Source organism: Clavelina lepadiformis, unplaced genomic scaffold (genome assembly GCF_947623445.1).
Source record: "Clavelina lepadiformis unplaced genomic scaffold, kaClaLepa1.1 scaffold_283, whole genome shotgun sequence".
In the NCBI taxonomy this organism is placed as follows: domain Eukaryota; kingdom Metazoa; phylum Chordata; class Ascidiacea; order Aplousobranchia; family Clavelinidae; genus Clavelina; species Clavelina lepadiformis.
Window position 1 is genome coordinate 1 of NW_027508225.1, and position 24,206 is coordinate 24,206.

The following is a 24,206-nucleotide window of genomic DNA, read 5'->3' on the forward strand; positions in this document are numbered from 1 at the left end:
GAAATTTTCTAATGTCTCTTTTGTTCAAGGAATATAGCTTGTCGTCAGCAAAATATTGTTGTTTAAAATGTAGCAAACTGTTATAAAACGTTTTTAACCAATTCATGAATCCATTATATTAATGCACTCATACGACGCCAAAGCACATTAAAGTAGGCATGTATTCAACTGCTCGAATAAAACCGCCGTTTTAGCGAGGGACTTTCGCCTACGACCATACCACGTTGAGTACACCCCATCTCGTCCGATCTGGGAAGTTAAGCAACGTCGGGCCCGGTTAGTACTTGGATGGGTGACCGCCTGGGAATACCGGGTGTTGTAGGCTTTTCGTTATTTTCTAATTTTCCAACGTTTTTGTCTGCATTTTCATTTTCCGGATGAGCTTTTCAAAAGTCAAACTATGTTTTAATTTCTAATCAATATCATTTTTGAACATGTTTTATATTAGATATTTTTATTTTGTAAATACTCTATATATATTTATATTGTTTCCAAATTGAAGACAATCGAGACGAAGATCAGAACGAACAAACATAGTTGGACAAGGTGAATGACGCTGACCCCAACAAATCCGGGATAAGTCACTCACTCACTCACTCAACGGAGTTGTGGACAATGATAAGGGCCCCCACGACGAGGTTTTCAACAGGGTCGGAACCAGTGGGGACGCGCAATCACCACCTAAAACGGAAAACATCGCGGAAGATGCTCAACCCACCTAAACCGAGTGCGCGACATTACCCTAACCTACCTGCCTAATTTTTTAACTATGGGCTGCGTGACCTACTTTTTAAAATCGCATTTGGTCCAGAAAAGAGTTTATTTTATGTGTTCTCCAGCGTATCAGTATAATAAATAGGTTATACGTATCCACTGACCAAAGCGTGCTCTGCTACTAGACAGACGCTTTGCCACTAAACCATGGCCCCGTACGTTCATCATTTCTCAGATTGCTCTTGTCAAAGTCGAAGTTTTATTGACCTCATATTGATTAAGCCTGACCAGTTTCACTTGATTAATGTTTTTTTGCAGTTTGCAAAAATATATTATCAGCACACAGTATCGTAACCGCCTCTATAGCTCAGGGGTTAGAGCACTGGTCTTGTAAACCAGGGGTCGTGAGTTCCATTCTCACTGGAGACTCTTCTACTTACAACGTTACGTTGTGTTGTCAGCTTTAAATGGAGTTTTAGCAAGACACAAAAAAAATCAATTTACATGCACAGCATAAAGTCGTCATAATGTTTTCCTCACCATTTTATGGTTGAAACCAGCGAGAATTTGGCTAACAGTCGATCGAGGTAATCCATCATAAAACTGAGATGTTATTCATGCAATGCGAGCTAGATGTTCAGAATGTTAACGCACAAGTTGCACTGCACAAGTCTCCCTGACATGTGGTTTCAAGTGCCCGACTCATTGCATATTTTCAATATTCTCCTTGTAGTTGACTCAATGACATTCGAAAGGAAGCTTTCAGCGCAAATATTTTGCAATAAACTGGTTTCTACTCGCGTTTGGTCACATAATCACAACTTTAAAACATCAATAAATTGAATCTTTCTCCCCCCTGTCGTTCCTCCGTATAGTTTTGGTTATCAGGTTCGTCTAAATTCTAAGAGCGGTGCAACTGCTATTTTAACCAGTTCACCATACAAGAAGCAGTTGGCTGCAACGAATCGTAGCCAATCCGCGGTATCTGGCAACAGTAGTAAAACAAGTTCATCGAAAAAGCGTTCTATGAAGAAAGCTAAGGTTTCCAGGTCATCAATGCAGCAGAAGGACACAGTCGATGAAAGTGATAACAACGTAGATGCAGAATGCTTTTACTGCAACAAAATGTATTCCAAATCGTCCGAGAATGATGGGTGGATCCAGTGCTCCAAATGCATGCGATGGGCGCAGGAAGCCTGCTCTGGGTGTAATGAAGAAGATGACAACTTTATTTGTGAATTATGTTTTTAAAAATTGATGGTGAACTGCGATTACTTTTATAACTACTTCGATTATGATGACAATTTGTAATGAAATTGATTGTGACGTGGAACAGATTGCCTTGTTTACTCAAAACTTACGGTGGTCCACTTTACCCCACACATGTGGGGTAAAGTAGACTATTGGAGGTGCTTTTAAATCAAAAAAAATTTATGTAAGAAAGCAAGCAATCAATAAAAGGGCACTTCAAAAATGATCGAAATACCTTAGAGTTAACTCTCAAAACAAACAAGTCAAACGTTTTGATGAAATCAGTGAATTGTAACGATTTAAGCCTTAGGTGGTCCGCTTTACCCCACCCTCCCCTACATTAAATCAAGAAGCTACCATCGCAAAACTACATCATAAACCTACCCTGAACTATGGCTTGCAACGAGACCTAGGTTATGACTGCCTACAGTCTAAATTTGGACAGATTCCATGTGCTGTAGGCCTACTCAGTTTTCTATAACAACTGCCTAAACTTTACAACAACGTTTTAGCTTAAAATTTTAGGACAAATAGGCCTACTCCAAAATACCAAAAATTCAAACCCACACAAAACTTACAACTTAGCCTAGACCTGGAACCAGCTATCGCCAAAACAATAAGAAACTAGTCCACATCGACGTCATATGCGCATTGGACCGGAAATTTTCTTACTTTTTTTAATATGACGCATTGAGTGCGACACGGTAACAATCGCCGTTGTGACCGCTCAAAATCGTCTTTCCATTGGGAAGTGATGCCTTAAGGTCCACAGCTGAATCATGGGCGGATATATGAGAGGCCCCTAAAAAGTTTGAAGCTCGGTTTTAATTCCAACAGTAATGAAGCGCTTTCGTACAAAGAAATGTCCGTTATACATGAAGCACTTTCACGATTTGATTCCGGGAGGAATCAACGCTTGATATACAGCTTTGGAAAAATTGAAACGTTCAAAATATTGATTTCCACTTCACGTAAAAGTAGCGCTTTGAAAATGAAAATAATACAAACTTTCTTTACCTCAACCCGTTCTCGTAGTGTAGCGGTTATCACGTTCGCCTAACACGCGAAAGGTCCCCAGTTCGATCCTGGGCGAGAACATGTTTAAAATTTATTTGCGCAATAAAATATCAGACTTAATGGAAAGAATTCAAATAAAATTCACTTGCTATTTCTATGTTCTTTCGATGTTTTGCTTCGGTGGTGTAAAGGTTATCACGTTCGCCTCACACGTGAAAGTTTTCGAGATAGGTCGAAGAAAACGAAAGGTTAATCTTTTCAAAAAGTTTATAAACCACAAGTATCGTTTTCAAAGTTTCACGTTCAAGAATCTCCCGTCCCTGGGTGGGCATGAACCACCAACCTTTCGGTTAACAGCCGAACGCGCTAACCGATTGCGCCACAGAGACTTATCTATGCTGATTAATCGTCTTCTTCATTGTAGGATTGGTAATGCAGCAGAAGTAATTCATAAGCCTTATTTGCTTGATTTAAATGATCGAGTTATGTTAAGTTCGAGTTCGCAGCCTTGGCCAATACTAGGCTCTTTTCTAGGCGAAGCCAAACCTTGAAAAACCAAAATACTTGAATTTTTATTCCAACATCGTGACACTTTCTTTAATAATATTTCAAACGTGGCAAACATTTTTATCCGGTTGAAATTTTCTAATGTCTCTTTTGTTCAAGGAATATAGCTTGTCGTCAGCAAAATATTGTTGTTTAAAATGTAGCAAACTGTTATAAAACGTTTTTAACCAATTCATGAATCCATTATATTAATGCACTCATACGACGCCAAAGCACATTAAAGTAGGCATGTATTCAACTGCTCGAATAAAACCGCCGTTTTAGCGAGGGACTTTCGCCTACGACCATACCACGTTGAGTACACCCCATCTCGTCCGATCTGGGAAGTTAAGCAACGTCGGGCCCGGTTAGTACTTGGATGGGTGACCGCCTGGGAATACCGGGTGTTGTAGGCTTTTCGTTATTTTCTAATTTTCCAACGTTTTTGTCTGCATTTTCATTTTCCGGATGAGCTTTTCAAAAGTCAAACTATGTTTTAATTTCTAATCAATATCATTTTTGAACATGTTTTATATTAGATATTTTTATTTTGTAAATACTCTATATATATTTATATTGTTTCCAAATTGAAGACAATCGAGACGAAGATCAGAACGAACAAACATAGTTGGACAAGGTGAATGACGCTGACCCCAACAAATCCGGGATAAGTCACTCACTCACTCACTCAACGGAGTTGTGGACAATGATAAGGGCCCCCACGACGAGGTTTTCAACAGGGTCGGAACCAGTGGGGACGCGCAATCACCACCTAAAACGGAAAACATCGCGGAAGATGCTCAACCCACCTAAACCGAGTGCGCGACATTACCCTAACCTACCTGCCTAATTTTTTAACTATGGGCTGCGTGACCTACTTTTTAAAATCGCATTTGGTCCAGAAAAGAGTTTATTTTATGTGTTCTCCAGCGTATCAGTATAATAAATAGGTTATACGTATCCACTGACCAAAGCGTGCTCTGCTACTAGACAGACGCTTTGCCACTAAACCATGGCCCCGTACGTTCATCATTTCTCAGATTGCTCTTGTCAAAGTCGAAGTTTTATTGACCTCATATTGATTAAGCCTGACCAGTTTCACTTGATTAATGTTTTTTTGCAGTTTGCAAAAATATATTATCAGCACACAGTATCGTAACCGCCTCTATAGCTCAGGGGTTAGAGCACTGGTCTTGTAAACCAGGGGTCGTGAGTTCCATTCTCACTGGAGACTCTTCTACTTACAACGTTACGTTGTGTTGTCAGCTTTAAATGGAGTTTTAGCAAGACACAAAAAAAATCAATTTACATGCACAGCATAAAGTCGTCATAATGTTTTCCTCACCATTTTATGGTTGAAACCAGCGAGAATTTGGCTAACAGTCGATCGAGGTAATCCATCATAAAACTGAGATGTTATTCATGCAATGCGAGCTAGATGTTCAGAATGTTAACGCACAAGTTGCACTGCACAAGTCTCCCTGACATGTGGTTTCAAGTGCCCGACTCATTGCATATTTTCAATATTCTCCTTGTAGTTGACTCAATGACATTCGAAAGGAAGCTTTCAGCGCAAATATTTTGCAATAAACTGGTTTCTACTCGCGTTTGGTCACATAATCACAACTTTAAAACATCAATAAATTGAATCTTTCTCCCCCCTGTCGTTCCTCCGTATAGTTTTGGTTATCAGGTTCGTCTAAATTCTAAGAGCGGTGCAACTGCTATTTTAACCAGTTCACCATACAAGAAGCAGTTGGCTGCAACGAATCGTAGCCAATCCGCGGTATCTGGCAACAGTAGTAAAACAAGTTCATCGAAAAAGCGTTCTATGAAGAAAGCTAAGGTTTCCAGGTCATCAATGCAGCAGAAGGACACAGTCGATGAAAGTGATAACAACGTAGATGCAGAATGCTTTTACTGCAACAAAATGTATTCCAAATCGTCCGAGAATGATGGGTGGATCCAGTGCTCCAAATGCATGCGATGGGCGCAGGAAGCCTGCTCTGGGTGTAATGAAGAAGATGACAACTTTATTTGTGAATTATGTTTTTAAAAATTGATGGTGAACTGCGATTACTTTTATAACTACTTCGATTATGATGACAATTTGTAATGAAATTGATTGTGACGTGGAACAGATTGCCTTGTTTACTCAAAACTTACGGTGGTCCACTTTACCCCACACATGTGGGGTAAAGTAGACTATTGGAGGTGCTTTTAAATCAAAAAAAATTTATGTAAGAAAGCAAGCAATCAATAAAAGGGCACTTCAAAAATGATCGAAATACCTTAGAGTTAACTCTCAAAACAAACAAGTCAAACGTTTTGATGAAATCAGTGAATTGTAACGATTTAAGCCTTAGGTGGTCCGCTTTACCCCACCCTCCCCTACATTAAATCAAGAAGCTACCATCGCAAAACTACATCATAAACCTACCCTGAACTATGGCTTGCAACGAGACCTAGGTTATGACTGCCTACAGTCTAAATTTGGACAGATTCCATGTGCTGTAGGCCTACTCAGTTTTCTATAACAACTGCCTAAACTTTACAACAACGTTTTAGCTTAAAATTTTAGGACAAATAGGCCTACTCCAAAATACCAAAAATTCAAACCCACACAAAACTTACAACTTAGCCTAGACCTGGAACCAGCTATCGCCAAAACAATAAGAAACTAGTCCACATCGACGTCATATGCGCATTGGACCGGAAATTTTCTTACTTTTTTTAATATGACGCATTGAGTGCGACACGGTAACAATCGCCGTTGTGACCGCTCAAAATCGTCTTTCCATTGGGAAGTGATGCCTTAAGGTCCACAGCTGAATCATGGGCGGATATATGAGAGGCCCCTAAAAAGTTTGAAGCTCGGTTTTAATTCCAACAGTAATGAAGCGCTTTCGTACAAAGAAATGTCCGTTATACATGAAGCACTTTCACGATTTGATTCCGGGAGGAATCAACGCTTGATATACAGCTTTGGAAAAATTGAAACGTTCAAAATATTGATTTCCACTTCACGTAAAAGTAGCGCTTTGAAAATGAAAATAATACAAACTTTCTTTACCTCAACCCGTTCTCGTAGTGTAGCGGTTATCACGTTCGCCTAACACGCGAAAGGTCCCCAGTTCGATCCTGGGCGAGAACATGTTTAAAATTTATTTGCGCAATAAAATATCAGACTTAATGGAAAGAATTCAAATAAAATTCACTTGCTATTTCTATGTTCTTTCGATGTTTTGCTTCGGTGGTGTAAAGGTTATCACGTTCGCCTCACACGTGAAAGTTTTCGAGATAGGTCGAAGAAAACGAAAGGTTAATCTTTTCAAAAAGTTTATAAACCACAAGTATCGTTTTCAAAGTTTCACGTTCAAGAATCTCCCGTCCCTGGGTGGGCATGAACCACCAACCTTTCGGTTAACAGCCGAACGCGCTAACCGATTGCGCCACAGAGACTTATCTATGCTGATTAATCGTCTTCTTCATTGTAGGATTGGTAATGCAGCAGAAGTAATTCATAAGCCTTATTTGCTTGATTTAAATGATCGAGTTATGTTAAGTTCGAGTTCGCAGCCTTGGCCAATACTAGGCTCTTTTCTAGGCGAAGCCAAACCTTGAAAAACCAAAATACTTGAATTTTTATTCCAACATCGTGACACTTTCTTTAATAATATTTCAAACGTGGCAAACATTTTTATCCGGTTGAAATTTTCTAATGTCTCTTTTGTTCAAGGAATATAGCTTGTCGTCAGCAAAATATTGTTGTTTAAAATGTAGCAAACTGTTATAAAACGTTTTTAACCAATTCATGAATCCATTATATTAATGCACTCATACGACGCCAAAGCACATTAAAGTAGGCATGTATTCAACTGCTCGAATAAAACCGCCGTTTTAGCGAGGGACTTTCGCCTACGACCATACCACGTTGAGTACACCCCATCTCGTCCGATCTGGGAAGTTAAGCAACGTCGGGCCCGGTTAGTACTTGGATGGGTGACCGCCTGGGAATACCGGGTGTTGTAGGCTTTTCGTTATTTTCTAATTTTCCAACGTTTTTGTCTGCATTTTCATTTTCCGGATGAGCTTTTCAAAAGTCAAACTATGTTTTAATTTCTAATCAATATCATTTTTGAACATGTTTTATATTAGATATTTTTATTTTGTAAATACTCTATATATATTTATATTGTTTCCAAATTGAAGACAATCGAGACGAAGATCAGAACGAACAAACATAGTTGGACAAGGTGAATGACGCTGACCCCAACAAATCCGGGATAAGTCACTCACTCACTCACTCAACGGAGTTGTGGACAATGATAAGGGCCCCCACGACGAGGTTTTCAACAGGGTCGGAACCAGTGGGGACGCGCAATCACCACCTAAAACGGAAAACATCGCGGAAGATGCTCAACCCACCTAAACCGAGTGCGCGACATTACCCTAACCTACCTGCCTAATTTTTTAACTATGGGCTGCGTGACCTACTTTTTAAAATCGCATTTGGTCCAGAAAAGAGTTTATTTTATGTGTTCTCCAGCGTATCAGTATAATAAATAGGTTATACGTATCCACTGACCAAAGCGTGCTCTGCTACTAGACAGACGCTTTGCCACTAAACCATGGCCCCGTACGTTCATCATTTCTCAGATTGCTCTTGTCAAAGTCGAAGTTTTATTGACCTCATATTGATTAAGCCTGACCAGTTTCACTTGATTAATGTTTTTTTGCAGTTTGCAAAAATATATTATCAGCACACAGTATCGTAACCGCCTCTATAGCTCAGGGGTTAGAGCACTGGTCTTGTAAACCAGGGGTCGTGAGTTCCATTCTCACTGGAGACTCTTCTACTTACAACGTTACGTTGTGTTGTCAGCTTTAAATGGAGTTTTAGCAAGACACAAAAAAAATCAATTTACATGCACAGCATAAAGTCGTCATAATGTTTTCCTCACCATTTTATGGTTGAAACCAGCGAGAATTTGGCTAACAGTCGATCGAGGTAATCCATCATAAAACTGAGATGTTATTCATGCAATGCGAGCTAGATGTTCAGAATGTTAACGCACAAGTTGCACTGCACAAGTCTCCCTGACATGTGGTTTCAAGTGCCCGACTCATTGCATATTTTCAATATTCTCCTTGTAGTTGACTCAATGACATTCGAAAGGAAGCTTTCAGCGCAAATATTTTGCAATAAACTGGTTTCTACTCGCGTTTGGTCACATAATCACAACTTTAAAACATCAATAAATTGAATCTTTCTCCCCCCTGTCGTTCCTCCGTATAGTTTTGGTTATCAGGTTCGTCTAAATTCTAAGAGCGGTGCAACTGCTATTTTAACCAGTTCACCATACAAGAAGCAGTTGGCTGCAACGAATCGTAGCCAATCCGCGGTATCTGGCAACAGTAGTAAAACAAGTTCATCGAAAAAGCGTTCTATGAAGAAAGCTAAGGTTTCCAGGTCATCAATGCAGCAGAAGGACACAGTCGATGAAAGTGATAACAACGTAGATGCAGAATGCTTTTACTGCAACAAAATGTATTCCAAATCGTCCGAGAATGATGGGTGGATCCAGTGCTCCAAATGCATGCGATGGGCGCAGGAAGCCTGCTCTGGGTGTAATGAAGAAGATGACAACTTTATTTGTGAATTATGTTTTTAAAAATTGATGGTGAACTGCGATTACTTTTATAACTACTTCGATTATGATGACAATTTGTAATGAAATTGATTGTGACGTGGAACAGATTGCCTTGTTTACTCAAAACTTACGGTGGTCCACTTTACCCCACACATGTGGGGTAAAGTAGACTATTGGAGGTGCTTTTAAATCAAAAAAAATTTATGTAAGAAAGCAAGCAATCAATAAAAGGGCACTTCAAAAATGATCGAAATACCTTAGAGTTAACTCTCAAAACAAACAAGTCAAACGTTTTGATGAAATCAGTGAATTGTAACGATTTAAGCCTTAGGTGGTCCGCTTTACCCCACCCTCCCCTACATTAAATCAAGAAGCTACCATCGCAAAACTACATCATAAACCTACCCTGAACTATGGCTTGCAACGAGACCTAGGTTATGACTGCCTACAGTCTAAATTTGGACAGATTCCATGTGCTGTAGGCCTACTCAGTTTTCTATAACAACTGCCTAAACTTTACAACAACGTTTTAGCTTAAAATTTTAGGACAAATAGGCCTACTCCAAAATACCAAAAATTCAAACCCACACAAAACTTACAACTTAGCCTAGACCTGGAACCAGCTATCGCCAAAACAATAAGAAACTAGTCCACATCGACGTCATATGCGCATTGGACCGGAAATTTTCTTACTTTTTTTAATATGACGCATTGAGTGCGACACGGTAACAATCGCCGTTGTGACCGCTCAAAATCGTCTTTCCATTGGGAAGTGATGCCTTAAGGTCCACAGCTGAATCATGGGCGGATATATGAGAGGCCCCTAAAAAGTTTGAAGCTCGGTTTTAATTCCAACAGTAATGAAGCGCTTTCGTACAAAGAAATGTCCGTTATACATGAAGCACTTTCACGATTTGATTCCGGGAGGAATCAACGCTTGATATACAGCTTTGGAAAAATTGAAACGTTCAAAATATTGATTTCCACTTCACGTAAAAGTAGCGCTTTGAAAATGAAAATAATACAAACTTTCTTTACCTCAACCCGTTCTCGTAGTGTAGCGGTTATCACGTTCGCCTAACACGCGAAAGGTCCCCAGTTCGATCCTGGGCGAGAACATGTTTAAAATTTATTTGCGCAATAAAATATCAGACTTAATGGAAAGAATTCAAATAAAATTCACTTGCTATTTCTATGTTCTTTCGATGTTTTGCTTCGGTGGTGTAAAGGTTATCACGTTCGCCTCACACGTGAAAGTTTTCGAGATAGGTCGAAGAAAACGAAAGGTTAATCTTTTCAAAAAGTTTATAAACCACAAGTATCGTTTTCAAAGTTTCACGTTCAAGAATCTCCCGTCCCTGGGTGGGCATGAACCACCAACCTTTCGGTTAACAGCCGAACGCGCTAACCGATTGCGCCACAGAGACTTATCTATGCTGATTAATCGTCTTCTTCATTGTAGGATTGGTAATGCAGCAGAAGTAATTCATAAGCCTTATTTGCTTGATTTAAATGATCGAGTTATGTTAAGTTCGAGTTCGCAGCCTTGGCCAATACTAGGCTCTTTTCTAGGCGAAGCCAAACCTTGAAAAACCAAAATACTTGAATTTTTATTCCAACATCGTGACACTTTCTTTAATAATATTTCAAACGTGGCAAACATTTTTATCCGGTTGAAATTTTCTAATGTCTCTTTTGTTCAAGGAATATAGCTTGTCGTCAGCAAAATATTGTTGTTTAAAATGTAGCAAACTGTTATAAAACGTTTTTAACCAATTCATGAATCCATTATATTAATGCACTCATACGACGCCAAAGCACATTAAAGTAGGCATGTATTCAACTGCTCGAATAAAACCGCCGTTTTAGCGAGGGACTTTCGCCTACGACCATACCACGTTGAGTACACCCCATCTCGTCCGATCTGGGAAGTTAAGCAACGTCGGGCCCGGTTAGTACTTGGATGGGTGACCGCCTGGGAATACCGGGTGTTGTAGGCTTTTCGTTATTTTCTAATTTTCCAACGTTTTTGTCTGCATTTTCATTTTCCGGATGAGCTTTTCAAAAGTCAAACTATGTTTTAATTTCTAATCAATATCATTTTTGAACATGTTTTATATTAGATATTTTTATTTTGTAAATACTCTATATATATTTATATTGTTTCCAAATTGAAGACAATCGAGACGAAGATCAGAACGAACAAACATAGTTGGACAAGGTGAATGACGCTGACCCCAACAAATCCGGGATAAGTCACTCACTCACTCACTCAACGGAGTTGTGGACAATGATAAGGGCCCCCACGACGAGGTTTTCAACAGGGTCGGAACCAGTGGGGACGCGCAATCACCACCTAAAACGGAAAACATCGCGGAAGATGCTCAACCCACCTAAACCGAGTGCGCGACATTACCCTAACCTACCTGCCTAATTTTTTAACTATGGGCTGCGTGACCTACTTTTTAAAATCGCATTTGGTCCAGAAAAGAGTTTATTTTATGTGTTCTCCAGCGTATCAGTATAATAAATAGGTTATACGTATCCACTGACCAAAGCGTGCTCTGCTACTAGACAGACGCTTTGCCACTAAACCATGGCCCCGTACGTTCATCATTTCTCAGATTGCTCTTGTCAAAGTCGAAGTTTTATTGACCTCATATTGATTAAGCCTGACCAGTTTCACTTGATTAATGTTTTTTTGCAGTTTGCAAAAATATATTATCAGCACACAGTATCGTAACCGCCTCTATAGCTCAGGGGTTAGAGCACTGGTCTTGTAAACCAGGGGTCGTGAGTTCCATTCTCACTGGAGACTCTTCTACTTACAACGTTACGTTGTGTTGTCAGCTTTAAATGGAGTTTTAGCAAGACACAAAAAAAATCAATTTACATGCACAGCATAAAGTCGTCATAATGTTTTCCTCACCATTTTATGGTTGAAACCAGCGAGAATTTGGCTAACAGTCGATCGAGGTAATCCATCATAAAACTGAGATGTTATTCATGCAATGCGAGCTAGATGTTCAGAATGTTAACGCACAAGTTGCACTGCACAAGTCTCCCTGACATGTGGTTTCAAGTGCCCGACTCATTGCATATTTTCAATATTCTCCTTGTAGTTGACTCAATGACATTCGAAAGGAAGCTTTCAGCGCAAATATTTTGCAATAAACTGGTTTCTACTCGCGTTTGGTCACATAATCACAACTTTAAAACATCAATAAATTGAATCTTTCTCCCCCCTGTCGTTCCTCCGTATAGTTTTGGTTATCAGGTTCGTCTAAATTCTAAGAGCGGTGCAACTGCTATTTTAACCAGTTCACCATACAAGAAGCAGTTGGCTGCAACGAATCGTAGCCAATCCGCGGTATCTGGCAACAGTAGTAAAACAAGTTCATCGAAAAAGCGTTCTATGAAGAAAGCTAAGGTTTCCAGGTCATCAATGCAGCAGAAGGACACAGTCGATGAAAGTGATAACAACGTAGATGCAGAATGCTTTTACTGCAACAAAATGTATTCCAAATCGTCCGAGAATGATGGGTGGATCCAGTGCTCCAAATGCATGCGATGGGCGCAGGAAGCCTGCTCTGGGTGTAATGAAGAAGATGACAACTTTATTTGTGAATTATGTTTTTAAAAATTGATGGTGAACTGCGATTACTTTTATAACTACTTCGATTATGATGACAATTTGTAATGAAATTGATTGTGACGTGGAACAGATTGCCTTGTTTACTCAAAACTTACGGTGGTCCACTTTACCCCACACATGTGGGGTAAAGTAGACTATTGGAGGTGCTTTTAAATCAAAAAAAATTTATGTAAGAAAGCAAGCAATCAATAAAAGGGCACTTCAAAAATGATCGAAATACCTTAGAGTTAACTCTCAAAACAAACAAGTCAAACGTTTTGATGAAATCAGTGAATTGTAACGATTTAAGCCTTAGGTGGTCCGCTTTACCCCACCCTCCCCTACATTAAATCAAGAAGCTACCATCGCAAAACTACATCATAAACCTACCCTGAACTATGGCTTGCAACGAGACCTAGGTTATGACTGCCTACAGTCTAAATTTGGACAGATTCCATGTGCTGTAGGCCTACTCAGTTTTCTATAACAACTGCCTAAACTTTACAACAACGTTTTAGCTTAAAATTTTAGGACAAATAGGCCTACTCCAAAATACCAAAAATTCAAACCCACACAAAACTTACAACTTAGCCTAGACCTGGAACCAGCTATCGCCAAAACAATAAGAAACTAGTCCACATCGACGTCATATGCGCATTGGACCGGAAATTTTCTTACTTTTTTTAATATGACGCATTGAGTGCGACACGGTAACAATCGCCGTTGTGACCGCTCAAAATCGTCTTTCCATTGGGAAGTGATGCCTTAAGGTCCACAGCTGAATCATGGGCGGATATATGAGAGGCCCCTAAAAAGTTTGAAGCTCGGTTTTAATTCCAACAGTAATGAAGCGCTTTCGTACAAAGAAATGTCCGTTATACATGAAGCACTTTCACGATTTGATTCCGGGAGGAATCAACGCTTGATATACAGCTTTGGAAAAATTGAAACGTTCAAAATATTGATTTCCACTTCACGTAAAAGTAGCGCTTTGAAAATGAAAATAATACAAACTTTCTTTACCTCAACCCGTTCTCGTAGTGTAGCGGTTATCACGTTCGCCTAACACGCGAAAGGTCCCCAGTTCGATCCTGGGCGAGAACATGTTTAAAATTTATTTGCGCAATAAAATATCAGACTTAATGGAAAGAATTCAAATAAAATTCACTTGCTATTTCTATGTTCTTTCGATGTTTTGCTTCGGTGGTGTAAAGGTTATCACGTTCGCCTCACACGTGAAAGTTTTCGAGATAGGTCGAAGAAAACGAAAGGTTAATCTTTTCAAAAAGTTTATAAACCACAAGTATCGTTTTCAAAGTTTCACGTTCAAGAATCTCCCGTCCCTGGGTGGGCATGAACCACCAACCTTTCGGTTAACAGCCGAACGCGCTAACCGATTGCGCCACAGAGACTTATCTATGCTGATTAATCGTCTTCTTCATTGTAGGATTGGTAATGCAGCAGAAGTAATTCATAAGCCTTATTTGCTTGATTTAAATGATCGAGTTATGTTAAGTTCGAGTTCGCAGCCTTGGCCAATACTAGGCTCTTTTCTAGGCGAAGCCAAACCTTGAAAAACCAAAATACTTGAATTTTTATTCCAACATCGTGACACTTTCTTTAATAATATTTCAAACGTGGCAAACATTTTTATCCGGTTGAAATTTTCTAATGTCTCTTTTGTTCAAGGAATATAGCTTGTCGTCAGCAAAATATTGTTGTTTAAAATGTAGCAAACTGTTATAAAACGTTTTTAACCAATTCATGAATCCATTATATTAATGCACTCATACGACGCCAAAGCACATTAAAGTAGGCATGTATTCAACTGCTCGAATAAAACCGCCGTTTTAGCGAGGGACTTTCGCCTACGACCATACCACGTTGAGTACACCCCATCTCGTCCGATCTGGGAAGTTAAGCAACGTCGGGCCCGGTTAGTACTTGGATGGGTGACCGCCTGGGAATACCGGGTGTTGTAGGCTTTTCGTTATTTTCTAATTTTCCAACGTTTTTGTCTGCATTTTCATTTTCCGGATGAGCTTTTCAAAAGTCAAACTATGTTTTAATTTCTAATCAATATCATTTTTGAACATGTTTTATATTAGATATTTTTATTTTGTAAATACTCTATATATATTTATATTGTTTCCAAATTGAAGACAATCGAGACGAAGATCAGAACGAACAAACATAGTTGGACAAGGTGAATGACGCTGACCCCAACAAATCCGGGATAAGTCACTCACTCACTCACTCAACGGAGTTGTGGACAATGATAAGGGCCCCCACGACGAGGTTTTCAACAGGGTCGGAACCAGTGGGGACGCGCAATCACCACCTAAAACGGAAAACATCGCGGAAGATGCTCAACCCACCTAAACCGAGTGCGCGACATTACCCTAACCTACCTGCCTAATTTTTTAACTATGGGCTGCGTGACCTACTTTTTAAAATCGCATTTGGTCCAGAAAAGAGTTTATTTTATGTGTTCTCCAGCGTATCAGTATAATAAATAGGTTATACGTATCCACTGACCAAAGCGTGCTCTGCTACTAGACAGACGCTTTGCCACTAAACCATGGCCCCGTACGTTCATCATTTCTCAGATTGCTCTTGTCAAAGTCGAAGTTTTATTGACCTCATATTGATTAAGCCTGACCAGTTTCACTTGATTAATGTTTTTTTGCAGTTTGCAAAAATATATTATCAGCACACAGTATCGTAACCGCCTCTATAGCTCAGGGGTTAGAGCACTGGTCTTGTAAACCAGGGGTCGTGAGTTCCATTCTCACTGGAGACTCTTCTACTTACAACGTTACGTTGTGTTGTCAGCTTTAAATGGAGTTTTAGCAAGACACAAAAAAAATCAATTTACATGCACAGCATAAAGTCGTCATAATGTTTTCCTCACCATTTTATGGTTGAAACCAGCGAGAATTTGGCTAACAGTCGATCGAGGTAATCCATCATAAAACTGAGATGTTATTCATGCAATGCGAGCTAGATGTTCAGAATGTTAACGCACAAGTTGCACTGCACAAGTCTCCCTGACATGTGGTTTCAAGTGCCCGACTCATTGCATATTTTCAATATTCTCCTTGTAGTTGACTCAATGACATTCGAAAGGAAGCTTTCAGCGCAAATATTTTGCAATAAACTGGTTTCTACTCGCGTTTGGTCACATAATCACAACTTTAAAACATCAATAAATTGAATCTTTCTCCCCCCTGTCGTTCCTCCGTATAGTTTTGGTTATCAGGTTCGTCTAAATTCTAAGAGCGGTGCAACTGCTATTTTAACCAGTTCACCATACAAGAAGCAGTTGGCTGCAACGAATCGTAGCCAATCCGCGGTATCTGGCAACAGTAGTAAAACAAGTTTATCGAAAAAGCGTTCTATGAAGAAAGCTAAGGTTTCCAGGTCATCAATGCAGCAGAAGGACACAGTCGATGAAAGTGATAACAACGTAGATGCAGAATGCTTTTACTGCAACAAAATGTATTCCAAATCGTCCGAGAATGATGGGTGGATCCAGTGCTCCAAATGCATGCGATGGGCGCAGGAAGCCTGCTCTGGGTGTAATGAAGAAGATGACAACTTTATTTGTGAATTATGTTTTTAAAAATTGATGGTGAACTGCGATTACTTTTATAACTACTTCGATTATGATGACAATTTGTAATGAAATTGATTGTGACGTGGAACAGATTGCCTTGTTTACTCAAAACTTACGGTGGTCCACTTTACCCCACACATGTGGGGTAAAGTAGACTATTGGAGGTGCTTTTAAATCAAAAAAAATTTATGTAAGAAAGCAAGCAATCAATAAAAGGGCACTTCAAAAATGATCGAAATACCTTAGAGTTAACTCTCAAAACAAACAAGTCAAACGTTTTGATGAAATCAGTGAATTGTAACGATTTAAGCCTTAGGTGGTCCGCTTTACCCCACCCTCCCCTACATTAAATCAAGAAGCTACCATCGCAAAACTACATCATAAACCTACCCTGAACTATGGCTTGCAACGAGACCTAGGTTATGACTGCCTACAGTCTAAATTTGGACAGATTCCATGTGCTGTAGGCCTACTCAGTTTTCTATAACAACTGCCTAAACTTTACAACAACGTTTTAGCTTAAAATTTTAGGACAAATAGGCCTACTCCAAAATACCAAAAATTCAAACCCACACAAAACTTACAACTTAGCCTAGACCTGGAACCAGCTATCGCCAAAACAATAAGAAACTAGTCCACATCGACGTCATATGCGCATTGGACCGGAAATTTTCTTACTTTTTTTAATATGACGCATTGAGTGCGACACGGTAACAATCGCCGTTGTGACCGCTCAAAATCGTCTTTCCATTGGGAAGTGATGCCTTAAGGTCCACAGCTGAATCATGGGCGGATATATGAGAGGCCCCTAAAAAGTTTGAAGCTCGGTTTTAATTCCAACAGTAATGAAGCGCTTTCGTACAAAGAAATGTCCGTTATACATGAAGCACTTTCACGATTTGATTCCGGGAGGAATCAACGCTTGATATACAGCTTTGGAAAAATTGAAACGTTCAAAATATTGATTTCCACTTCACGTAAAAGTAGCGCTTTGAAAATGAAAATAATACAAACTTTCTTTACCTCAACCCGTTCTCGTAGTGTAGCGGTTATCACGTTCGCCTAACAAGCGAAAGGTCCCCAGTTCGATCCTGGGCGAGAACATGTTTAAAATTTATTTGCGCAATAAAATATCAGAATTAATGGAAATATTTCAAATAATATTCAATTGCTATTTCCATGCTCGGTCGATGTTTTGCTTCGGTGGTGTAAAGGTTATCACGTTCGACTCACACGTGAAAGTTTTCGAGATGGGTCGAAGAAAACGAAAGGTTAATCTTTTCAAAAAGCTTATAAACCACAAGTATCGTTTTCAAAGTTTCACGTTCAAGAATCTCCCGTCCCTGGGTGGGCTTGAACCACCAACCTTTCGGTTAACAGCCGAACGCGCTAACCGATTGCGTCACAGAGACTTCTGGATATTTTCAATTAAATCACTTGAGTCAATTACATTCCAAAGGAAACTTTCAGTGCAAATATTTTGTAATAAATTGGTTTCTATTCTCGTTTGATCACATAATCACAACTTTAAAACATCAATAAATTGAATCTTTCTTCCCCCTGTCGTTCCTCCGTATAGTTTGGGTTATCAGGTTCGTCTAACACGCTTAAGGTCCACAGCTGAATCATGAGCGGAAATATGAGAGGTCCCTAAAAAGTTTGAAGCTCGGTTTTAATTCCAACAGTAATGAAGCGCTTTCATACAAAGAAATGCCCATTCTACACGAAGCATTTTCAGGATTTGATTCCGGGAGGAACCATCGTTTGATTACAACTTTGGCCAAATTGAAACGTTCAAAATATCGATTTCCACTTCACGTAAAAGTAGCGCTTTGAAAATGAAAATAATACAAACTTTCTTTACCTCAACCCGTTCTCGTAGTGTAGCGGTTATCACGTTCGCTTTACACGCGAAAGGTCCTCAGTTCGATCCTGGGCGAGAACATGTTTAAAATTTATTTGCGCAATAAAATATCAGACTTAATGGAAAGAATTCAAATAAAATTCACTTGCTATTTCTATGTTCTTTCGATGTTTTGCTTCGGTGGTGTAAAGGTTATCACGTTCGCCTCACACGTGAAAGTTTTCGAGATAGGTCGAAGAAAACGAAAGGTTAATCTTTTCAAAAAGTTTATAAACCACAAGTATCGTTTTCAAAGTTTCACGTTCAAGAATCTCCCGTCCCTGGGTGGGCTTGAACCACCAACCTTTCGGTTAACAGCCGAACGCGCTAACCGATTGCGCCACAGAGACTTATCTATGCTGATTAATCGTCTTCTTCATTGTAGGATTGGTAATGCAGCAGAAGTAATTCATAAGCCTTATTTGCTTGATTTAAATGATCGAGTTATGTTAAGTTCGAGTTCGCAGCCTTGGCCAATACTAGGCTCTTTTCTAGGCGAAGCCAAACCTTGAAAAACCAAAATACTTGAATTTTTATTCCAACATCGTGACACTTTCTTTAATAATATTTCAAACGTGGCAAACATTTTTATCCGGTTGAAATTTTCTAATGTCTCTTTTGTTCAAGGAATATAGCTTGTCGTCAGCAAAATATTGTTGTTTAAAATGTAGCAAACTGTTATAAAACGTTTTTAACCAATTCATGAATCCATTATATTAATGCACTCATACGACGCCAAAGCACATTAAAGTAGGCATGTAATCAACTGCTCGAATAAAACCGCCGTTTTAGCGAGGGACTTTCGCCTACGACCATACCACGTTGAGTACACCCCATCTCGTCCGATCTGGGAAGTTAAGCAACGTCGGGCCCGGTTAGTACTTGGATGGGTGACCGCCTGGGAATACCGGGTGTTGTAGGCTTTTCGTTATTTTCTAATTTTCCAACGTTTTTGTCTGCATTTTCATTTTCCGGATGAGCTTTTCAAAAGTCAAACTATGTTTTAATTTCTAATCAATATCATTTTTGAACATGTTTTATATTAGATATTTTTATTTTGTAAATACTCTATATATATTTATATTGTTTCCAAATTGAAGACAATCGAGACGAAGATCAGAACGAACAAACATAGTTGGACGAGGTGAATGACGCTGACCCCAACAAATCCGGGATAAGTCACTCACTCACTCACTCAACGGAGTTGTGGACAATGATAAGGGCCCCCACGACGAGGTTTTCAACAGGGTCGGAACCAGTGGGGACGCGCAATCACCACCTAAAACGGAAAACATCGCGGAAGATGCTCAACCCACCTAAACCGAGTGCGCGACATTACCCTAACCTACCTGCCTAATTTTTTAACTATGGGCTGCGTGACCTACTTTTTAAAATCGCATTTGGTCCAGAAAAGAGTTTATTTTATGTGTTCTCCAGCGTATCAGTATAATAAATAGGTTATACGTATCCACTGACCAAAGCGTGCTCTGCTACTAGACAGACGCTTTGCCACTAAACCATGGCCCCGTACGTTCATCATTTCTCAGATTGCTCTTGTCAAAGTCGAAGTTTTATTGACCTCATATTGATTAAGCCTGACCAGTTTCACTTGATTAATGTTTTTTTGCAGTTTGGAAAAATATATTATCAGCACACAGTATCGTAACCGCCTCTATAGCTCAGGGGTTAGAGCACTGGTCTTGTAAACCAGGGGTCGTGAGATCCATTCTCACTGGAGACTCTTCTACTTACAACGTTACGTTGTGTTGTCAGCTTTAAATGGAGTTTTAGCAAGACACAAAAAAAATCAATTTACATGCACAGCATAAAGTCGTCATAATGTTTTCCTCACCATTTTATGGTTGAAACCAGCGAGAATTTGGCTAACAGTCGATCGAGGTAATCCATCATAAAACTGAGATGTTATTCATGCAATGCGAGCTAGATGTTCAGAATGTTAACGCACAAGTTGCACTGCACAAGTCTCTCTGACATGTGGTTTCAAGTGCCCGACTCATTGCATATTTTCAATATTCTCCTTGTAGTTGACTCAATGACATTCGAAAGGAAGCTTTCAGCGCAAATATTTTGCAATAAACTGGTTTCTACTCGCGTTTGGTCACATAATCACAACTTTAAAACATCAATAAATTGAATCTTTCTCCCCCCTGTCGTTCCTCCGTATAGTTTTGGTTATCAGGTTCGTCTAAATTCTAAGAGCGGTGCAACTGCTATTTTAACCAGTTCACCATACAAGAAGCAGTTGGCTGCAACGAATCGTAGCCAATCCGCGGTATCTGGCAACAGTAGTAAAACAAGTTCATCGAAAAAGCGTTATATGAAGAAAGCTAAGGTTTCCAGGTCATCAATGCAGCAGAAGGACACAGTCGATGAAAGTGATAACAACGTAGATGCAGAATGCTTTTACTGCAACAAAATGTATTCCAAATCGTCCGAGAATGATGGGTGGATCCAGTGCTCCAAATGCATGCGATGGGCGCAGGAAGCCTGCTCTGGGTGTAATGAAGAAGATGACAACTTTATTTGTGAATTATGTTTTTAAAAATTGATGGTGAACTGCGATTACTTTTATAACTACTTCGATTATGATGACAATTTGTAATGAAATTGATTGTGACGTGGAACAGATTGCCTTGTTTACTCAAAACTTACGGTGGTCCACTTTACCCCACACATGTGGGGTAAAGTAGACTATTGGAGGTGCTTTTAAATCAAAAAAAATTTATGTAAGAAAGCAAGCAATCAATAAAAGGGCACTTCAAAAATGATCGAAATACCTTAGAGTTAACTCTCAAAACAAACAAGTCAAACGTTTTGATGAAATCAGTGAATTGTAACGATTTAAGCCTTAGGTGGTCCGCTTTACCCCACCCTCCCCTACATTAAATCAAGAAGCTACCATCGCAAAACTACATCATAAACCTACCCTGAACTATGGCTTGCAACGAGACCTAGGTTATGACTGCCTACAGTCTAAATTTGGACAGATTCCATGTGCTGTAGGCCTACTCAGTTTTCTATAACAACTGCCTAAACTTTACAACAACGTTTTAGCTTAAAATTTTAGGACAAATAGGCCTACTCCAAAATACCAAAAATTCAAACCCACACAAAACTTACAACTTAGCCTAGACCTGGAACCAGCTATCGCCAAAACAATAAGAAACTAGTCCACATCGACGTCATATGCGCATTGGACCGGAAATTTTCTTACTTTTTTTAATATGACGCATTGAGTGCGACACGGTAACAATCGCCGTTGTGACCGCTCAAAATCGTCTTTCCATTGGGAAGTGATGCCTTAAGGTCCACAGCTGAATCATGGGCGGATATATGAGAGGCCCCTAAAAAGTTTGAAGCTCGGTTTTAATTCCAACAGTAATGAAGCGCTTTCGTACAAAGAAATGTCCGTTATACATGAAGCACTTTCACGATTTGATTCCGGGAGGAATCAACGCTTGATATACAGCTTTGGAAAAATTGAAACGTTCAAAATATTGATTTCCACTTCACGTAAAAGTAGCGCTTTGAAAATGAAAATAATACAAACTTTCTTTACCTCAACCCGTTCTCGTAGTGTAGCGGTTATCACGTTCGCCTAACACGCGAAAGGTCCCCAGTTCGATCCTGGGCGAGAACATGTTTAAAATTTATTTGCGCAATAAAATATCAGAATTAATGGAAATATTTCAAATAATATTCAATTGCTATTTCCATGCTCGGTCGATGTTTTGCTTCGGTGGTGTAAAGGTTATCACGTTCGACTCACACGTGAAAGTTTTCGAGATGGGTCGAAGAAAACGAAAGGTTAATCTTTTCAAAAAGCTTATAAACCACAAGTATCGTTTTCAAAGTTTCACGTTCAAGAATCTCCCGTACCTGGGTGGGCTTGAACCACCAACCTTTCGGTTAACAGCCGAACGCGCTAACCGATTGCGTCACAGAGACTTCTGGATATTTTCAATTAAATCACTTGAGTCAATTACATTCCAAAGGAAACTTTCAGTGCAAATATTTTGTAATAAATTGGTTTCTATTCTCGTTTGATCACATAATCACAACTATAAAACATCAATAAATTGAATCTTTCTTCCCCCTGTCGTTCCTCCGTATAGTTTGGGTTATCAGGTTCGTCTAACACGCTTAAGGTCCACAGCTGAATCATGAGCGGAAATATGAGAGGTCCCTAAAAAGTTTGAAGCTCGGTTTTAATTCCAACAGTAATGAAGCGCTTTCATACAAAGAAATGCCCATTCTACACGAAGCACTTTCAGGATTTGATTCCGGGAGGAACCATCGTTTGATTACAACTTTGGCCAAATTGAAACGTTCAAAATATCGATTTCCACTTCACGTAAAAGCAGCGCTTTGAAAATGAAAATAATACAAACTTTCTTTACCTCAACCCGTTCTCGTAGTGTAGCGGTTATCACGTTCGCTTTACACGCGAAAGGTCCTCAGTTCGATCCTGGGCGAGAACATGTTTAAAATTTATTTGCGCAATAAAATATCAGACTTAATGGAAAGAATTCAAATAAAATTCACTTGCTATTTCTATGTTCTTTCGATGTTTTGCTTCGGTGGTGTAAAGGTTATCACGTTCGCCTCACACGTGAAAGTTTTCGAGATAGGTCGAAGAAAACGAAAGGTTAATCTTTTCAAAAAGTTTATAAACCACAAGTATCGTTTTCAAAGTTTCACGTTCAAGAATCTCCCGTCCCTGGGTGGGCTTGAACCACCAACCTTTCGGTTAACAGCCGAACGCGCTAACCGATTGCGCCACAGAGACTTATCTATGCTGATTAATCGTCTTCTTCATTGTAGGATTGGTAATGCAGCAGAAGTAATTCATAAGCCTTATTTGCTTGATTTAAATGATCGAGTTATGTTAAGTTCGAGTTCGCAGCCTTGGCCAATACTAGGCTCTTTTCTAGGCGAAGCCAAACCTTGAAAAACCAAAATACTTGAATTTTTATTCCAACATCGTGACACTTTCTTTAATAATATTTCAAACGTGGCAAACATTTTTATCCGGTTGAAATTTTCTAATGTCTCTTTTGTTCAAGGAATATAGCTTGTCGTCAGCAAAATATTGTTGTTTAAAATGTAGCAAACTGTTATAAAACGTTTTTAACCAATTCATGAATCCATTATATTAATGCACTCATACGACGCCAAAGCACATTAAAGTAGGCATGTAATCAACTGCTCGAATAAAACCGCCGTTTTAGCGGAGGGACTTTCGCCTACGACCATACCACGTTGAGTACACCCCATCTCGTCCGATCTGGGAAGTTAAGCAACGTCGGGCCCGGTTAGTACTTGGATGGGTGACCGCCTGGGAATACCGGGTGTTGTAGGCTTTTCGTTATTTTCTAATTTTCCAACGTTTTTGTCTGCATTTTCATTTTCCGGATGAGCTTTTCAAAAGTCAAACTATGTTTTAATTTCTAATCAATATCATTTTTGAACATGTTTTATATTAGATATTTTTATTTTGTAAATACTCTATATATATTTATATTGTTTCCAAATTGAAGACAATCGAGACGAAGATCAGAACGAACAAACATAGTTGGACGAGGTGAATGACGCTGACCCCAACAAATCCGGGATAAGTCACTCACTCACTCACTCACTCACTCAACGGAGTTGTGGACAATGATAAGGGCCCCCACGACGAGGTTTTCAACAGGGTCGGAACCAGTGGGGACGCGCAATCACCACCTAAAACGGAAAACATCGCGGAAGATGCTCAACCCACCTAAACCGAGTGCGCGACATTACCCTAACCTACCTGCCTAATTTTTTAACTATGGGCTGCGTGACCTACTTTTTAAAATCGCA

General features: G+C 39.5%; 23 non-coding genes across 23 annotated transcripts; 21 read left to right on the plus strand and 2 right to left on the minus strand.

Annotated features, from left to right (window-relative positions):
• Window positions 1–206: 206 nt before the first annotated feature.
• On the plus strand, window positions 207–325 carry LOC143472288 (5S ribosomal RNA). Its single transcript, XR_013119668.1, has one exon. It is a non-coding gene; the product is annotated as a 5S ribosomal RNA (ribosomal RNA).
• A 745-nt stretch (window positions 326–1,070) lies between these two features.
• Trnat-ugu (transfer RNA threonine (anticodon UGU)) lies at window positions 1,071–1,143 on the plus strand. Its single transcript has one exon. It is a non-coding gene; the product is annotated as a tRNA-Thr (tRNA).
• A 1,847-nt stretch (window positions 1,144–2,990) lies between these two features.
• On the plus strand, window positions 2,991–3,063 carry Trnav-aac (transfer RNA valine (anticodon AAC)). Its single transcript has one exon. It is a non-coding gene; the product is annotated as a tRNA-Val (tRNA).
• Window positions 3,064–3,825: 762 nt separating this feature from the next.
• LOC143472292 (5S ribosomal RNA) lies at window positions 3,826–3,944 on the plus strand. Its single transcript, XR_013119671.1, has one exon. It is a non-coding gene; the product is annotated as a 5S ribosomal RNA (ribosomal RNA).
• Window positions 3,945–4,689: 745 nt separating this feature from the next.
• Trnat-ugu (transfer RNA threonine (anticodon UGU)) lies at window positions 4,690–4,762 on the plus strand. The gene has a single exon. It is a non-coding gene; the product is annotated as a tRNA-Thr (tRNA).
• Window positions 4,763–6,609: 1,847 nt separating this feature from the next.
• Window positions 6,610–6,682, plus strand: Trnav-aac (transfer RNA valine (anticodon AAC)). Its single transcript has one exon. It is a non-coding gene; the product is annotated as a tRNA-Val (tRNA).
• Window positions 6,683–7,444: 762 nt separating this feature from the next.
• LOC143472293 (5S ribosomal RNA) lies at window positions 7,445–7,563 on the plus strand. The gene has a single exon (XR_013119672.1). It is a non-coding gene; the product is annotated as a 5S ribosomal RNA (ribosomal RNA).
• Window positions 7,564–8,308: 745 nt separating this feature from the next.
• On the plus strand, window positions 8,309–8,381 carry Trnat-ugu (transfer RNA threonine (anticodon UGU)). The gene has a single exon. It is a non-coding gene; the product is annotated as a tRNA-Thr (tRNA).
• A 1,847-nt stretch (window positions 8,382–10,228) lies between these two features.
• Trnav-aac (transfer RNA valine (anticodon AAC)) lies at window positions 10,229–10,301 on the plus strand. Its single transcript has one exon. It is a non-coding gene; the product is annotated as a tRNA-Val (tRNA).
• Window positions 10,302–11,063: 762 nt separating this feature from the next.
• On the plus strand, window positions 11,064–11,182 carry LOC143472294 (5S ribosomal RNA). Its single transcript, XR_013119673.1, has one exon. It is a non-coding gene; the product is annotated as a 5S ribosomal RNA (ribosomal RNA).
• A 745-nt stretch (window positions 11,183–11,927) lies between these two features.
• Trnat-ugu (transfer RNA threonine (anticodon UGU)) lies at window positions 11,928–12,000 on the plus strand. Its single transcript has one exon. It is a non-coding gene; the product is annotated as a tRNA-Thr (tRNA).
• A 1,847-nt stretch (window positions 12,001–13,847) lies between these two features.
• On the plus strand, window positions 13,848–13,920 carry Trnav-aac (transfer RNA valine (anticodon AAC)). The gene has a single exon. It is a non-coding gene; the product is annotated as a tRNA-Val (tRNA).
• Window positions 13,921–14,682: 762 nt separating this feature from the next.
• On the plus strand, window positions 14,683–14,801 carry LOC143472295 (5S ribosomal RNA). Its single transcript, XR_013119674.1, has one exon. It is a non-coding gene; the product is annotated as a 5S ribosomal RNA (ribosomal RNA).
• A 745-nt stretch (window positions 14,802–15,546) lies between these two features.
• Window positions 15,547–15,619, plus strand: Trnat-ugu (transfer RNA threonine (anticodon UGU)). The gene has a single exon. It is a non-coding gene; the product is annotated as a tRNA-Thr (tRNA).
• Window positions 15,620–17,466: 1,847 nt separating this feature from the next.
• Window positions 17,467–17,539, plus strand: Trnav-aac (transfer RNA valine (anticodon AAC)). The gene has a single exon. It is a non-coding gene; the product is annotated as a tRNA-Val (tRNA).
• Window positions 17,540–18,307: 768 nt separating this feature from the next.
• Window positions 18,308–18,380, plus strand: Trnav-uac (transfer RNA valine (anticodon UAC)). Its single transcript has one exon. It is a non-coding gene; the product is annotated as a tRNA-Val (tRNA).
• A 234-nt stretch (window positions 18,381–18,614) lies between these two features.
• Window positions 18,615–18,688, minus strand: Trnan-guu (transfer RNA asparagine (anticodon GUU)). The gene has a single exon. It is a non-coding gene; the product is annotated as a tRNA-Asn (tRNA).
• A 454-nt stretch (window positions 18,689–19,142) lies between these two features.
• LOC143472289 (5S ribosomal RNA) lies at window positions 19,143–19,261 on the plus strand. The gene has a single exon (XR_013119669.1). It is a non-coding gene; the product is annotated as a 5S ribosomal RNA (ribosomal RNA).
• A 745-nt stretch (window positions 19,262–20,006) lies between these two features.
• Trnat-ugu (transfer RNA threonine (anticodon UGU)) lies at window positions 20,007–20,079 on the plus strand. Its single transcript has one exon. It is a non-coding gene; the product is annotated as a tRNA-Thr (tRNA).
• Window positions 20,080–21,926: 1,847 nt separating this feature from the next.
• On the plus strand, window positions 21,927–21,999 carry Trnav-aac (transfer RNA valine (anticodon AAC)). The gene has a single exon. It is a non-coding gene; the product is annotated as a tRNA-Val (tRNA).
• A 768-nt stretch (window positions 22,000–22,767) lies between these two features.
• Trnav-uac (transfer RNA valine (anticodon UAC)) lies at window positions 22,768–22,840 on the plus strand. Its single transcript has one exon. It is a non-coding gene; the product is annotated as a tRNA-Val (tRNA).
• A 234-nt stretch (window positions 22,841–23,074) lies between these two features.
• On the minus strand, window positions 23,075–23,148 carry Trnan-guu (transfer RNA asparagine (anticodon GUU)). Its single transcript has one exon. It is a non-coding gene; the product is annotated as a tRNA-Asn (tRNA).
• A 455-nt stretch (window positions 23,149–23,603) lies between these two features.
• Window positions 23,604–23,722, plus strand: LOC143472290 (5S ribosomal RNA). Its single transcript, XR_013119670.1, has one exon. It is a non-coding gene; the product is annotated as a 5S ribosomal RNA (ribosomal RNA).
• Window positions 23,723–24,206: the final 484 nt, after the last annotated feature.